Genomic DNA, 17,182 nt, shown 5'->3' with positions numbered 1-17,182 from the left:
TTCTTCACTCTACTTAACTTCACTTTGTGTTCAAATAATTCAAAAATGAATTATTTTCAACTTTATTAGGTTCAAAAACCTAGCATTTATTTCATTTATGATGATAGCTATACACTCAGCTTACACTGAAGTTCATCTACTTGGTAGCTACTAGCATCTCTTACTCAACATCTACTAGTCTGTTCAACTCAGCATGTACTGAAGTTTTATTCGACAACCAAAGGTAGCTCAGCATCATCTTCTAACTTTTAAGTAGACATCTTTTCTCATGCATATTTCCTTTTTGTAGTACTTCTATGTTTTCTTGGGCTGATGTATGATACATCTTTACATTTATCAGCCCCATGTATCTATCTTGTGCTTAATTGGATGAGGTGTGATCACTTGACCTCTTGGGTGAAGTGATCTCTCCATTTCATGTGTTGCATTCACCTTTCTTCTTCCATGTCTTGTTCATTTGTCCTCTTATTTTTTCAACATCAATATTCTCTTTTCCTTTGTTGACTTTAGTCTTTGGTACTTTTGACTTTGTAGGATAGTTTCTACTAATATGAACAATCTTCAAGAAACTAAAACATGTAGTTTGGTTTAGTCACCTGTTGTAACTTCCCTTGAAATGTGTCCTTATGCAATTTTTAGGAATGTGTCCATACTCTTGACAATAGTGACAGTTATACCTAGTATTTTAATCCCAATTGTAATGATGTGCATGATTGATTCCTCCCTCAGGCTAATTAGGTGCCCACATAGGTTTTGATCTACATTCAAATGCTTTATGTCCATACTTTTTGTAGTTGTAGTAGTGACCTTCAAATCTTGGTGTCCTCATGGTCTTGGTTTTACAGTCTTGTGTTGAATGTCCTTGCTTCTTGCACTTGTGACAAAAGTTTGCATTTGTAGGCTTATCATGCTGATGACTATTCTTGTTTCTGCACACATTAGAGGTATGTCCCTTTTTACCATAGAAATGACAAGTAGGTTTAGTGTTCTTACCTTTTTTTCTTCTTTCTTCTGCAGTCTTGGATGATTCTCCTTGTTCAGTGCTGATGTCACTAAGTCTTGAAGTATCATTACTAGCACTAGGTGATTTCAGCAATTGCTCAAAGTACGTAATGGACTCATTGGGTTTGTTGTAGCTTTCTTCTATTTCCTTTTCTCTCTTCAATTCATTCTACATCTTCAAGGTGGAGATCTCAATGTCCTTCATGTTTAGCTCATGATGAGCATTCATCATCTAGCTAAGTGTGTCTAGCTGCATGTTTGAGATCTTTTTAAATTCAATTATCTTCTCTTCCAACCTATTGGTGAGATTTATCTTGTCATCTTCTATCATGGCCTTGTCTTAAATAGCTCTTTTCTTTTGTTCAATCATTTCACAAAGCATTATGGCTTGTGATTCTTGTTCAAGCTTGAGTAATCTGATTTCTTCAACTTGTGCTCTATTTTTCTCCATTAATTATGCTATTGATGCATCAAATTCCTTGGAATCTCCATTAGAAAAAACTTTTTAGTGCCAATATCCTTGTAGTGTATGTCATTTTTAGCTATGGCTATCTCCTTCCTTCTTTTGAAGGATTTTCTCAGTTCCTTCCTAGCTTCTTCTACTTTGTGTAGAGCTAGATGCACATCAATCACTTGATTGTCAATGATCTTCCCAAGTTTGAAGACTTCCATCTTCTCATCTTTTTCTCCAAGCTATTAGGCTTCTCCTTGTGAGAACCAGAACTCTAATACCAATTGTTGGAATGTTCAAAATGGGAAGAGTACTTTTGAGGGGGGGGGGGGGAATCAGAAGTACCAACTTTTATCTTTTTAAGTCCTTATTAACACATAACTAAAAGTAATGTACATGCATGTAAACATATAAGCAAACATGAAATGAAAGCATGCATAAACACATAACACAAAGATTTGGTAAACTAGAAACCCTCTAGGAATAAGAAGGTAAAACTAGGGTGGGGATGACACTCACAAAAATCACTGCACCAATCAATGTTCAACCACTTATGATGATTTTTCCTATGAAAGGACTGCCTTGTTAAAGGCTTTACACTATGTCAATAGTGATCTAGTTAGAGGATTTAACAACACTTACATGAAGTGCCACCCTATTAAAGGATTTACAATAAGTTGTTAAATCTGCCTAATACATATAATTTTCAATCACCTTCTCCAAAGGTTCTCCTACCTAGCTGTTAAGCTAACCTATCAATATAGGATTTCTGCATCTAACAAAATTGTGAGAGAGTATTAGAACATTTGACCTGATAGAGTGCAATCTCAAATTATTGGGTTTAGGTACTAGATCTTCTCTTCTCATTCTGATCCTTACTTGATCTGATCCTTGTATGTGTTCCTTGTCCCTTGTGCTATTCTGATAAACTTGATATAAAATTTCTACTCTATTCCTCTAAGTCTTTCTTTCTTCTCACTAAAATTTTTCTATAATCTCCCCATACACTATTCTCTTCCACTCATGTAATGGGTTTTTTACCTCCTTATAAAGAATGTGAAGACTTATGGTTAGGTATGGAGCTATGATCCATAATAAATCTCAAATTCCCACTCAAAACTTTGGATTTTATTCATTGGTTGCATGTCTTCCCATTTTTCTGATTGGTTGCATGCATATTGCATAGGGAATGTAAATGATTTGTCCTTATCCTTTTTCTCCTTCAAAATCTCTCTAAGTTAGCTCCAAAAATGGTTTACATCTTAGTTTGTGAAAGCACAAAATCTTATGCTGATCCTGAGTTACTCGACACTCATTACATTACTGATGCTCAACATGAACTGATTCTTGGATTGCTCGACATCTATTACTTTCTTGGTTTGCTCAGCACTTGTTAAACACTGTATTGCTCAGCACATGTATGTTCTATATTGTTTGGAATCTAAACATTTCTGGATTACTTAACACATGAACTTTCTTGAGTCACTTAGCACATACTACATTCTAACTTTCTCGACACCAACTTTGGCTCAACACCTATTGAAATTTTGGCTTGGCATACATTATGTACTTGGCATATATAGTGAAAATGGTTAAGTGTGTTGACACTCAATTGTCAAGACTATTTTTTTGACCAACAGTTCTTCACATCATATGACTAGTAAAAAAATAAAGTTTGAACATGTGGAACACTATGATGGTGGAAGTGTGAGATTTGGAAACACTAAACCATGTTGTATAAAGGGAAAAGGTTGTATCTCACTAACCAATGAACTTAGATGTGATAATGCCTATTGGGTTGAAGGACTAAACCATAATCTATTGAGTGTGGCACATTTGAATAACATTGGATTCAAGGTAGAATTCATGAATGGGAAGGTCAAGCTACTAGATGGAAAAGAAAATCTAGTTGGGTTTGGAAAACAAACAAAAGGTGATGTATTCTACCTAGATCTCAGTAAAAGTTCATGTTTTATTGCTCAAGTAGAAGAAAGTTGGTTGTGGCATAAAAGGTTATGTCATTTGAACTTTGATAATCTAATTAAGATAAGAAAGAAGAAAAGAGTAAGAGGTATTCCTAGTCTGAGGAAGCCTGATATGGGCCTATGCAAAAATTGTCAAATTGGTAAGATGGGAAAGACAAGTTTCAAAAGAAAGGACTATCATTTACAAGAAGTCTTGAAGATAGTACATACAGACTTATGTGGACCTATTGGAATAGAGAGCTATGATGGAGATAAGTATTTTATTCTATTTGTTGATGATCATTCTAAATTGATGACTGTAATACATCTAAAAGAAAAATTTGAAGCATTTCAAAAATTTAAGTGGTATCTAGCAAGAGCAAAAAAAGAAAATTGAAATAAGATGAAGTGTTTAAGATCAAACAAAGGTCTTGAATTCATTTCCAATGAGTCCAATGAATTTTGCATTGAAAGAGGCATTAAGAGATAAGTATAGCCCTTGGTCCACCTTAGTAGAATTGTATAGCTAAAAGAAGGAGCAAATCTATCATGGATTGTGTAAGAATGTTAATGATAGAAAAGAATGTTGCAATCAAATACTAAAAAGAAATAATTAGTACTACAGTGCATACCTTGAATAGAGTGCAGTTGAAGAAAGATTCAAATCAAACTCCTTATGAACTATGGTATTGTTACAAACCTAATGTAAGTTACTTTAAAGTATTTGGTAGCAAATGTTATATCTTAAAGGAATCTAGGAAAGGTCAATTTGATGTCAAAGGTGATGAAGGCATATTCCTAGGATATTCTTGTAGAAGTAAAGCATACAAGTTTTTGAATCTAACTATTCATAAAATCATAGAAAGTACACATGTGAGAATTGATGAGTTTGCAGAAAAGAGTGAAGAAGAAAGACAAAAATAACCTAAGGATTATAGAAGATTTATGTATTATGAACTTGATAAATTCAAAATCTAATTGAAAGAAATGAAGCTTCACCTCCCAAGTCCCCAAAATCTCCAAAAGCTACCAAGTTGCAAATAGTGCAACCTGAGTCGTAGTTTGAAGGACTTGAGTCATAGTCAAAAGCTACCAAGTTATTGTCAAAGAAAACCAAGTCTTATGGACTCGAGTCATAGATAGTAGGACCCAAACTTGAAGATTATGCCAATCTATCCAAAGTATCTATATTAGAAAGATATGTCAAAAGGCACCATGCACCTGAGCATATCATTGGAGACAAATTTGATGGTACAATGAGAAGAAACAAATTAAAAAGTACATGTTTGCTTATTGAATTTGAACCCAGATTAGTAAAAGATGCTTTAGATAATGAAATTTGGATTGAAGCTATGAATTAAGAAATAAAATAGATAGAAAGGAACAAAACCTAGACTCTTGTTCCTAGACCCAAGGATAAAAATGTAATTGGTACAAAGTGGTTTTTTAGAAATAAGTTGAATGAAGATGGAAAAGTTTCAAGAAACAAAGCAAGGTTAGTTTGTAAAGGTTACTCTCAAGAAGAAGGTATTGAATATGGTGAAACTTTTGCTCCTATTGCAAGATTAGTAAGTGTTAGGACTTTACTAGCATATGCAACACATAAAGGTTTAAAAATTTATCAAATGGATGTGAAATCTACATTCTTGAAGAATAAGTTTACATAGAACAACTAGAAGGTTTTGTAGATCCTAGAAAAAAGGATATGGTCTATAAATTGCACAAAGTATTGTATGGTCTCAAGAAAGCTCCTAAAGCTTGGTATAGAAGACTTCATAACTACTTGATAAAGATTGGTTTTTAAAGAAAAAATGATAACAATAGCTTGTACATCAAAGAAGGACTAGACAAGAAAATTTTACTGGTAGAAATATTTGTAGATGACACATTGTTTACTGGAAATGATGACTTGTGCAAAGAATTTTTAGAAGAGATGAGTACAAAATTTGAGATGTCCATGTTTGGAGAGATAAAATTCTTTGTTAGATTGTAGATTGAATAGAAGAAAGATGGTATCTACATTACTCAGTCTAAACATATCAAGGAAATACTAAAGAAATTTGGAATAGAGGATTCAAAGCCATTTGAAACACCTATGTCTACTGGACATAAGCTTTCCAAAAATGATGATTCCAAGGAGGTAGATTAGACCACATACAAATAAATAATTGGAAAATTATAGTATGTTGTACATACTAGGATGACATTGCTCTTGCAGTTGGTACGGTGGCAAGATTCTCAACAAATCCTAAATAAAATCATATGATTGAAATCAAGAGAATCATGAGGCATCTAAAGGGTACTAAAGATTATGTCTTATGGTACAAGAAAGGAGGAAACTTAGAGTTACAAGCCTTCACTGGTGCTGATTGTGCATGAAGCATTGATGACAGAAAGAGTACCATTGGTGGGGAATTCTTTCTTGGTAAAAGGCTAGTGTTTAGACAAGCAAAAAGAAGAATTGTATTTCTCGGTCTACAATAGAGGAAAAATATGTGGTAGCAATAGTTAATTGTTCCAATGTTGTTTGGTTCAAGCAACTGTTGGCAAGTATGAAGATAGAAATCAAGGATCCATTGGTAATGGCTAGGGTTGAATGACATTGTTATATATTTGGGGTTACCATTCTCTATTGATCCATCCCTTAAAGACATGTGGAACTGGCTTTTTCTAAAATTAAGAAGAAATATTTAAAGTAGAAAACTCATTTCCTTTCCTTGGTTGGCAGAGTGCAAGTGGTTCAAAAATTTCTATTTGCCCACCATATTTTTTTTTTTTTCCTGCTTGTTTGTTTGTGAAATATCAAATAGCTAGCTTGGAAAGAATTATGAGAGATTTCTTTTGTGGTATGACAAGATTGGATACAAAAAAAATGCATTGTGTTAAATGAGACTGGTGTTTCTTACTTAAAGAAAATGGAGGTCTATGCATTAAAGACCTGAAAGCCCAAGGTATAGAATTGGCTTTTAAGTGGGTAGTTCAAGCACTTTCAAGAGAGGAACCTTGGAAATTATTGGTCAAAAACAACATTTATAGATAAGGGATTAGAAAAGGTTATGTGATAAAATATTTGGTAACTTTCAATTGAATTTGTTCAGCTCCAAAATCTTTCATTCTATCCGGAAGGCTTGGACTTAGGTTAGAACTCTTATCCTAGGGGTGCATTTGGTGGTTCTCCATCATATTCTCTTATAGATAGATCCATATGGTGGGGTATGGAAGCTAACTACAAAACTATGGCTCTAACCCAAAGTTGCCCTACTAAGAATTGGCATAAATATAATATTTCTCTGATTAAAGATATTATGGTTGACAATGGGATAGGGTATTGGGAAGAAATATCTACTAAATATCATATTCCTAACACTCAAAATAAAACTCACTCTATCATTGTTAAAGCTATGGGTAGTTTTTCCCAGGTGTTGCTATGAATATTGATCAGTATATGAGGTGGGTCAAATGGAATGATAGTTCTAGTTTTAATTCAATTCTACCAAACAAATTGATAATATGCTTAAAGATGATTGTTTTATTTTTGACAAGGTGAATCTTAGTTGGGGGTTGTTCTAGATGATAGTTTATCTTTAAATTCCTCTAACACTCTCCCTCTGAGCCAAAAAATTCTTGTTTTCAATAGTTATTGCTTTTGAGAAAACTTGATGTTGCTAATATCTCACTGCATGGTTTGGGCAGTCTTGTTGTTTGTGGTATATGTTTTTTTCTTGAATCATTTAAATGCTTATTTTTTGAATGTTCTTTTGCTCATGGTGTTTGGTCTATTTTCTTTGGGTCACCCATAGTTTGGAACAATAGACTTGGTTTTTCATGGAGTGAAATCTTAGTTGGATTTGTGGAGTCTTTTGATTTCAAGTCTAACATTTTTGGGTCTATTATACCCTATGAGATTCTAAGGTTTCTTTGGAAGGAGAAAAATGGAGAGACTTTTCAAAAGAGAAGGAGGTAGCTTACTGAGTTTGGATGTAAACTCATTCATTTTCATATCATGTCATAGGTTGTTAGAACTTTAGAAATTTCTAGAGACAAGTTATGGTGCTGATGAGGGAAGAGTGAATCATGATCCACAAGGAAGATATAGTCTCATGTCAATATCTCTCTATCCATAGAGATATGCTCAACCAAAGGGAAATTGACAACCTAAACCAATTTATCAAGAAGCTAAGTATTGAAGATAAACATGTTGATACCAGTCAAGGGTGCCAAAACCAATCATTACTAGGACATGAAGACAAATAGGCCAATATTGGATGTGTAGAAGAGCTCCTTTTCTTATCATGCTACTTTGTGGTTAGGAACTTTTTTTATATTAACAGATTATATAGAATGATGGTTTCTCGAGTTATTGTAAATATCTGATAGGTAGCTAGATAGTCGCTGCCTAACTATTTGTCAAGACTCCTAGTGTTTTAATATTGTATATTGATATGATATCTTAGGAACTATATTTTCCACTGATGTAACCCAACTATTTTTGCTATGTTAATACAAAAAACTATTAGAATTCAACCAAATACTAAATTATCTTCCTTACATGTAGGAAAGAACATTTTCTCATGCCAATAATTTACTTTAAATAAGAAATTTAGGAGATAATAGACTAGTCATACAAAAAAAAAATTATGAAGCACAAATTGAGACAACTAGCTCAATAGTATAGATTTTGTTTCAACTCAAATCATATACAAAAGTTGTAATAATGCATGATACACGTATGCCTTGAATGTTAGAGAAACTACATGAAATCATATAAAAAAACTCATTTTTAGAAATAACAAGCTAATGTATTCCAATAAAAAATTATCTCATTGTAGTGATTGTCTTCCTCTTTGAAATTGAATTGATGATTAGATAATATCAAATCTTAGTAAATATTAAAATGCTGGTTCAAGATAGTTATTTTTTGTGATAATTTTATGTTCATAACTCCAAATTATTCAAAGTACAGCTCTACATGTAATTGTTACTAAAGTGAAATAGAAATATTAAACACTAACAATTCAAAATTCTCTCTACATTTGATGGTATTCTCACATGAAATTTGAAGCAAGAGCATCTAGGGTGTAACAAAAATATTACATCAACATAAATAAATAAGAGAGAATATAAATTTCCCAAAAACAATAGGAGATCAAACAATATAGGGAACCCCAAATAAGTAGGGAATCCACAAAAGAAAGGGATTTTAAAAAATAAATAAGTAGTTTTGAAAAAAAATGGGGAAAATAAAAAATAAGCTTTCTAAAATTTAAAATAAAAATTATATTATAACATATGTGTCATTTACTAGTGTGCATCTTGCATTTTGAATATTTGTAGTAGGGTAGTTATAATTACTCTTTTTAAACTTTACCAGCATCGATTGTGATTGTAAGTTATTGGATGATAAGTGCTTATCTAAACAAGACATATGCACATTTTAAAGGAACTCTCACCTCTTTGAGAAGTTGAAATAATCTCATTTTGTAAGAGGTTATAATGTCCTCATCTTGTAGAAGTTGTGATGATCTCTTTGTGAAGAAGGTAACAAATTTTATTGTTGTTAATGATTGGAGTTTCCATAAGATGATTCCAATTGATAAAATCAAATATTTGAATGATCTATTGTCTTAAACATTTGATATCCATTGTTCACTATTATTATCATGAAGTAGTATTATTATTGATAATAAATTTTTAAGTACATGCACACATATTATACACACACACACACACATACATATTATATTGCCATATATTATAATAATGATAATACATTAAACAAATATCATTTGTGATTTATGTTACCAATAACTATTGGGAATTAAAATATTAACAAGAGACATATTTTTATGGGAGACATGCCTCTCTCTCTCTCTCTCTCTCTCTCTCTCTCTCTCTCTCTCTCTCTCTCTCTCTCTCTCTCTCTCTCTGTGTGTGTGTATGTGTGTGTGTGTGTATATATATATATATATACAGAGAGAGAGAGAGAGAGAGAGAGAGAGAGAGAGAGAGAGAGAGAGAGAGAGAGAGAGAATGACTTGAATAAACACATAAATCAATAAGTGCTATGACAATAACATATCATATAGAATCTTACATGAGAAACTAATTAAAATTATGAAATTCCTATTTCTTATAAATCTGATCAAAATTAAGATGGCATTAGAGCAAGTTCCCTACTAGTTTGTAGATGTTACAAATAATGGAAATATAGAGTTTGTATAGATGAAAAAAATGTTATGCAGTCAAGAATAGCCTTGGGAATGAAATGTTAAGTGTGAGAAGAGATGAGAAAAAAGAAATCATTGTAAATATCTTTCAGACCTCACTGTGAAAATTAACACTATTGCAGCCACTGATTATTAATCTCCTATCGTATATGATTACTAAATTTCCATCAATAAATTCATAGCTAATATCAAAAAATAACACAACTACAACTTCACCAATAAAAATATGGAAAGAAATTCACAATACAAAGAACACAATATTTTTGGACAAATCGTCCCTAGAAAAATCCCTAAGGAAAAACTAGTTCTGCAGATGGAAAATATATTAACTTTAGCAAATCAAGAGATACAAAATTACTTGCCTCTCACTAGAAAAATTCATACAACCTCCCAATTTATCCCGTTGATATTCCCCACTGTTATCCCCAACGCTATCACTATGTCATTCCTAACACTACAAGACTATTTTCTATCACTGTAAACTCATTTGCTAACACCACAAATGCTTCTACAACTTCTTGTGTTCCTCCATTCTATTCACCAAATTCTTCCCTTGATCCCCCTTTTATACTACCTAACCAAGAGGTTTCTTGTTGCTTCTTGATCAAGACAACCTAACCAAGAAGTTTCTAGTTGCTTCTTGATTAAAACAACCTAACCAATAGGTTTCTAGTTGCTTCTTGATCAAGACAACCTAACCAAGAAGTTTCTAGTTGCTTCTTAATTAAAACAACCTAACCAATAGGTTTCTAGTTGCTTCTAGAAGGAGTCAATTAATTAAAAAATATTTGCTAATTAATCACATATGGATGAACACTTATCCAAGGAGAATCTCTCCATCTATCCACCACACCTCCATGCCTATAAAGTAGTGTGTAAGTCCTAAGTCCTTCATCTCAAACTATTCTACAAGGTGCCTCTTGCAGTCTTCTATGAGCCCTAGTGAACCTATAAGAAACAATTCATCCACATAAAGAACAAGAATGAGAATCTCACTACCAACTACCAAGTAGTAGAGGTTAGCATTCGCTTCACTCTTCACAAAGCTCATTTCCTACAAGTATGTATCAATGCGCTCATACCACACTTTGGGAGCCTACTTGAATCCATACAATTCTTACTTCAATCTACACATGGAAAGCCTTATGGTTTCTCTATGTATACCTCCTCCTTTAACTCACCATTAAGGAATATTGTCTTGACATCCATTTGATGGATCTTTTATCCCATCTGTGTTGCAAACAAGATCACAGATCATATAGAAGTATACCTAGCCACTGGAGAAAATGTCTCCTCCTAGTCTATTCCCTCCTTCTAAGAGAACCCCTTGGCCATGAACCTTGCCTTGTATTTATTGATGCTACCATCTACACTGTGCTTTATTTTATAGATCCAATGTGATCCAACAACTGCCCTATCTGTTGGTCTAGGCACTACCTCTCACACATCATTCTGCATAATTGATTTATACTCCTCAATCATAGCATCCTACCATACTTGATGCTCTGCAGCCTCCTGATAGCTGGAAGGTTCACTATCTACCAACTGACTAACTAATGCCACATAGTAATTGAACTTGGCTAGTTGTCTCCACTGTCTAGTACTCTTTCTAGGAGCTCCCACAAACTCATGAGTATCCCTTAGTGTCTCATGAACCTCACTGTTCCTACTACCAACTATAGAGGATGAAATATCAACCTTTAATTCTTCTAGATGCATATCTTGTTGTATCTGGTGCTCCATGCTCTATGAAAATTCACCACCTGAGCCTACACTTGTATGGTAACTATACTTGTGCTTTGCTACCCTTGACTAGGCCTTGGAGCTTCTACCAACAAATCACTATGATCATCTACTAGAAAATATTTGGACCTTCTAAATGCCTTGTCCTCCATGAACTTAACATCATGTCTGATAATAATTCTTCTAATCTTGAGGATAAAAATCCTATATGCCTTTGAGGTTTTTTTGTACCCAAAAAAGTACCCTCTCTTTGTAATCTCATCTAACTTGGTACATGTATCACCTAGAATATGACAATATGCCAAACTTCCAAATATTCTAAAGTGGCCAACATCTAGATTCTTTCCTGTGAAAGCTTCCTCTAGTGTCATCTTCCCTAGTGCCTTATACTACATGCTTCTACCCATAAGTAGTAGGGCATATCCTAGTCATGTAGCATAGCTCTTTTTGCCTCTAATATAGAATGGTTCTTCCTCTCATCAACTCCATTCTATTGTGGATTGTAAGAAACAGTCCAACCTATGTTGATTCCTTCCCTAGTATAGAATTCCTAGAAGTTATTTCCTTTATACTCGCCCCCATTACCTAACTGAAGAACCTTTATCTTCTTTCCTATTGAGCTCTTCACAAGAGCCTTGAACTCTTGGAACTGACTGAAAACCTCATCCTTGGTCTTCAAGAAGCATATCCAACTCTTCTTGGAGAAATCATTGATAAAAGTAACATACTACTCATATCCTCTAAGAGATTTTTTCAACATCAGTCCACAAACATCTGAATATACTAGATCATTAACACCTTTAGATTTGGTGTCACTCCTTGGAAAAGATGCTTTTACAAACTTCTCTAACACACATCCCTTACATACATCATCATGTTCATGCTCACCTATGGAACACCTGTCACCATCTCATGAAGCAATTTGAGTGCTCCATGATGAATATGGCTCATCCTCTTATGCCATAGCTCTCGAAGATCTCTAGGATTACAGTTTCTCATGAGTGCCTTAGGAGTATCAAATTGCAAACTATAAAGGCAACCACTCCTAACTCCAATAGCTATGGGTGATTTCCAATCCTTGTGCTTAATCAACATATGTGTCCCTCTAAAGAGTACATTATACCCCCTATCTTGAAGAACAGATACATAAATCAAATTCATACCTAAGCTTGGCACATACAACACATCATGAACTATAATTATCTTTTTATTCTCCCTCTAAAATTGAATAGTCCAGGTTTCCCAACACATGTGCTTAATCCTTGTGTTTAACCAACACATGTGCCCCTCTAAAGAGTACATTATACCCCCTATCTTGAAGAACACATTTCCAATCCTTTTGCTTAATCAACACATGTGTCCCTCTAAAGAGTACATTATACCCCCTATCTTGAAAAATAGATACATAAATCAAATTAATACCTAAGCCTTGCACATGCAACACATCATGAACTAGAATTATCTTTTCATTCTCCCTCTAGAACTAAATAGTCCCTTTATTAGTTTGGACAAGTTTCCCATAGAAATTTGGATATTGGTGTTCTCCTCCTTATAACTAGAAAAGTACTCTCTAACTCATGTCATATGAAATTATGCAACAATATCTATATACTAGATATTATATGAGGTTGAGCTCACCATACAAGCTATAAGTGCAAACTCATCTTCCATTCTAGTGGAGAGTTCTTCTAGACTTGCTGAAGTTGCCACCAGCTTCTTTGCCTTCTTCCTTTTTGGGAAATCACTGACAGAGTGACCATACTCATGACATCCAAAGCACTTGACCTTAGAAAGGTCCTTCTTCTTCTTCTCACTTTTTGAATTCAATCCTTTGCTAGACCCCTTCTTTTATTTCCATATCCCCGCTAGGGCAATGTTTTCCTATTCCACATCACTTTTTTGACTCTTGTTGGCCCCACTGACAAGACATAGTCTAAACTCCTCTTGAGTGAAATCAAGTCATAGTTGATCCCAACTTGGTAAGGTATCTCATCCACTAACAACTTGAACAAAGACACTCCACTATTTAGAAAACCCATTTAGGGCTATTCTCACTAGCTCATCATCACTGGGACTATGTCCAATAGCTAGTAACTCATCCTTGACAAGTCTAAGCCTGGTGAGGTAACTTGTAACATCTTCTCCCTAGTTCATCCAAGTATTATTTAGCTTCTCTCTAAGAATCATCTTCCTATTGGTGGTAACATTTAGTACAAATTCAAAATGACATCCCACATCTCTTCATCATGTCTAGCTTTGAGATATGTGGAACAATATGATCCTTGACACCATCAAGGATAATCCTCCTCACCTTAGCATCATCCTTCTTATATGCTACAAGTTGTGTTGCATCCATTGGTATAGCTACAACATTGGTAACATAATCCTTGATACCATTCTCTTCTAACAATAAAGAAATTTTGCTCTTCCAGACACCAAAATTTGAGGCACCATCCAATCTATCTTGATATCTCAAACCAGCTAAAGGCATCTCAAAGGACTAAAGCAATAATAAATCTAAAGAGATCAATCTAGGTTATATAAACCCTGGGAAAAACTCTTCTTCCCTTAATAATGCTTAATACCATGTGAAACTTAACACTATTGCAATCATTGACTATTAATCTCCTATCATAAACAATTATTAAACTATAATAAGTAAATTCATAGTTAATATCAAAAAATAACACAACTAAAACTTCCTAAAAATACAGAAAGAAATTCACAGCACAAAGAACCCCTAAGGGAAAACCAGCTTGTAGATGGAAACTATATTAACTTTAGCAAACCAAGAGATACAAGATTCTTTGCCTCTCACTAGCAAAATTTAGACAACCTCCTAATTTCTCCAGTTGATATTCCCCACTACTATCCCCAACACTATCACTATGCCCTTGCTAACATTGCAAACTCATTTGCTAACACTGCAAATGCTTCTACAACTTCTTGTGTTCCTTCATTCTATTCACAAAATGTCTCCCTTGACTCCTCTTTTATACTACCTAACCAAGAGGTTTCTAGTTGCTTCTTGATCAAGACAACCTAACCAAGACGTTTCTAGTTTCTTCTTGATCAAGACAACCTAACCAAGACATTTCTAGTTGCTTCTTGATAACAACCTAACCAAGAAGTTTATAGTTGCTACTTGATTAAAAAAACCTAACCAATAGGTTGTTTCTTCTAGAAGGAGTCAATTAATTAACAACTATTTTCTAATTAATCACATATGGATGACCAGTTGTCCAAGTTATATTTAAAACTTTCACCCATGATAGAAGATTAGAAGAAAAATATGTTTCATAGGTTTGAATCACTAAGCTCATTGTATTCATTATGAGTGTCCAACATGAAATAGAAGAGAGTGTTATTGTTGTAATGAATGACCTTAAAAAAGAAAAAGAAAGGCTTCAATAAAGAAATTGTAAAAGGACAGAGTCTTCCACTTGATTGATTTCATACAACAATAATAAAGTCTAAAGATCAAAAGAACATTTGAATAATAAAAAAACTAGGTTAGAGTTACCCAAACATTTACATTTCCATCTTTTCTTTAGGATGATGCTCAAGGTTTTCAAACCTAAGCATGGGAAGCATGATGTATAGAAGAAACCAAGAAACTATGATGCTTGATGTAGATAAAACAGATGATGAAAGTAGCTCACTCCTTACATATGATGGAGTTGCTAGAGGAATTAGCCCAAAAAATGATTAGGAAACTATCAGATAATTAAATCTATGATAAATTATTTAACTCCAATAAGAACATGAATCGATGGTAGTCACTATGGTCTGATCCACACAGTTATCTAACAATCTAGAATGGCAATGAATTTCAATCATTTTAAAGAACTAGATATGTATACAACATTGGTGGAGGAATCACTACAAAGTTCAGCCAAGCCAACATGCATGCGAAATTTTAGAAGCATATTTGTCACATTTTGGTTGTTGATTTTTCTAGTAATTTTCTTATGTGACGATTGATTTTGATAGGTCAAATTTTGTCTTGAACATGGATTAAGGAAAGATTTAATTTGATTATCTAAATTCTCTAATACATTAAGTAATGTGATTCGATGATTAATTTGATGCATAGTTCTATGTTGTGACAATGTTGCATTTCACTTCTCCTAAGATGATACTATGTTGGTTCATGATATGATGTTCATGATTATGCTAATGGTTTTTCGGTATTTAATTATATGATTCATGATGGCTCTTACAATATTTCCATTGCAACGAAAGCTTTAACGAGTAAAGAGAAAAATTGACTTAAGAAATGCATTGCAAAGAAAGTTAGAAAGCGGCTAATACTCAGAAATATATATATATATATAGTCAACATCAAATTCTTCATATTAAGAACCATAATATGAAGGATGAGATGCATAGAAAAATATTGGAATTGGATGGGAGCTAAATAGAGAAATAAAGGCTAAAATACTAAGAGAGATAGAGACATCTCTACGTCACTCTCTTGATTCAAAGCCTTGCCAAGGTGACATGACTTTCATTGGAGCAACTTATATTAGGAAGGATGTTGATAATTGCTTGCTCCTAAATAATAAGATGAATATTATCTGATTATTATAACTTCAATTTTATCTTGCTTTTTTTTTGGTGGTCAACCTCCTAAATGTATCTCAATACGTACTATAAGAGCTATTTGCCTTGATCTTATCTTTTATCCCTAGAGATGTTCTTGCAAAAAAAGAAGAATGATGTATTAGGTACACTACCAAAATATTTTGCAAGACTCAATCTTATGACTATAGATCCAAAGTGGTTTTGGATCTAGGATTCATTAGTCATTTGTTGATCATGCTAGATAAAGTGAGGCTATTGGAGCAAGATATATTCTATATATGATTGGGATTATGAGTATTTTTCTATAACAAGATGGAGCTTGAGATTTCATTAGGGGAAACCTTGGAAAAAAAGTCAGAAGGTTGATACATTTACTTGATGCTTCAAAAGGGAACTACACTCTCTTCAATATCTGGTGTTTTAGTAATGAAATAACCTACACAATAGAAGAAATAATATGAAATATTATATGAATACTTGATAATAACTAAGAGTAATAGGCCACCTCAAGGGGGAAACCTCCAAATATCTCAAATGAGAGAACACTTCACAATATGATCTTTAAATAAGACTCACAACCTCCTATATATACCTCATTATGCTTAGGTTGAATAGACACAACCCTACATAGCACCTAGGCCAACTTGCCTACCTAAATAATAATATAATAATGATATTATGACTTAATTAAGGATCAAGATAATAACAAGTTGACTATTCATAACCCTATACACACCAATATTAAGGGCATAGCATGCCCCCTCCCTTGAAAGAAGCATTGTCCTTAATGCGAATCGAGTGTGGGTTCTTCTGAATGAACTCCTCATCCTCCCATATGGCCTCTTCAACTAGTAAGTTCTTCCATTGGATGAGATACTAAGTGAGGGTTTTTTTCCTCATCTTCTTCATGAGTGTTTGAAAAATGCACTCTAGTTCCAAAATTATTCGTCCTTCTTCATCAAGCTCTTGTAGTACTATTTGAGTAGGAATATTCTGTCCAATTACCTTATTCAAACAAGAAACATGAAAAATTGGATGTATCTTCATTGTTGGTAGCAACTCAAGCTTGTAGGAAATGCTACCAATCTTTTGCATGATTTGGTATGGTCCATAATATATTGGAGACAACTTATTATTATTATTGTGTTGCTTCATTGAGATTTTTTTATAAGGTTGCAATCTCAAGAAGACCCAGTCCCCAACTTCAA

This window comes from Cupressus sempervirens, chromosome 11, assembly GCF_028749045.1.
Source record: "Cupressus sempervirens isolate cs-2001-9-10 chromosome 11, ASM2874904v1, whole genome shotgun sequence".
NCBI classification, from domain to species: Eukaryota; Viridiplantae; Streptophyta; class Pinopsida; order Cupressales; family Cupressaceae; genus Cupressus; species Cupressus sempervirens.
This window is presented reverse-complemented; position numbering follows the sequence as displayed.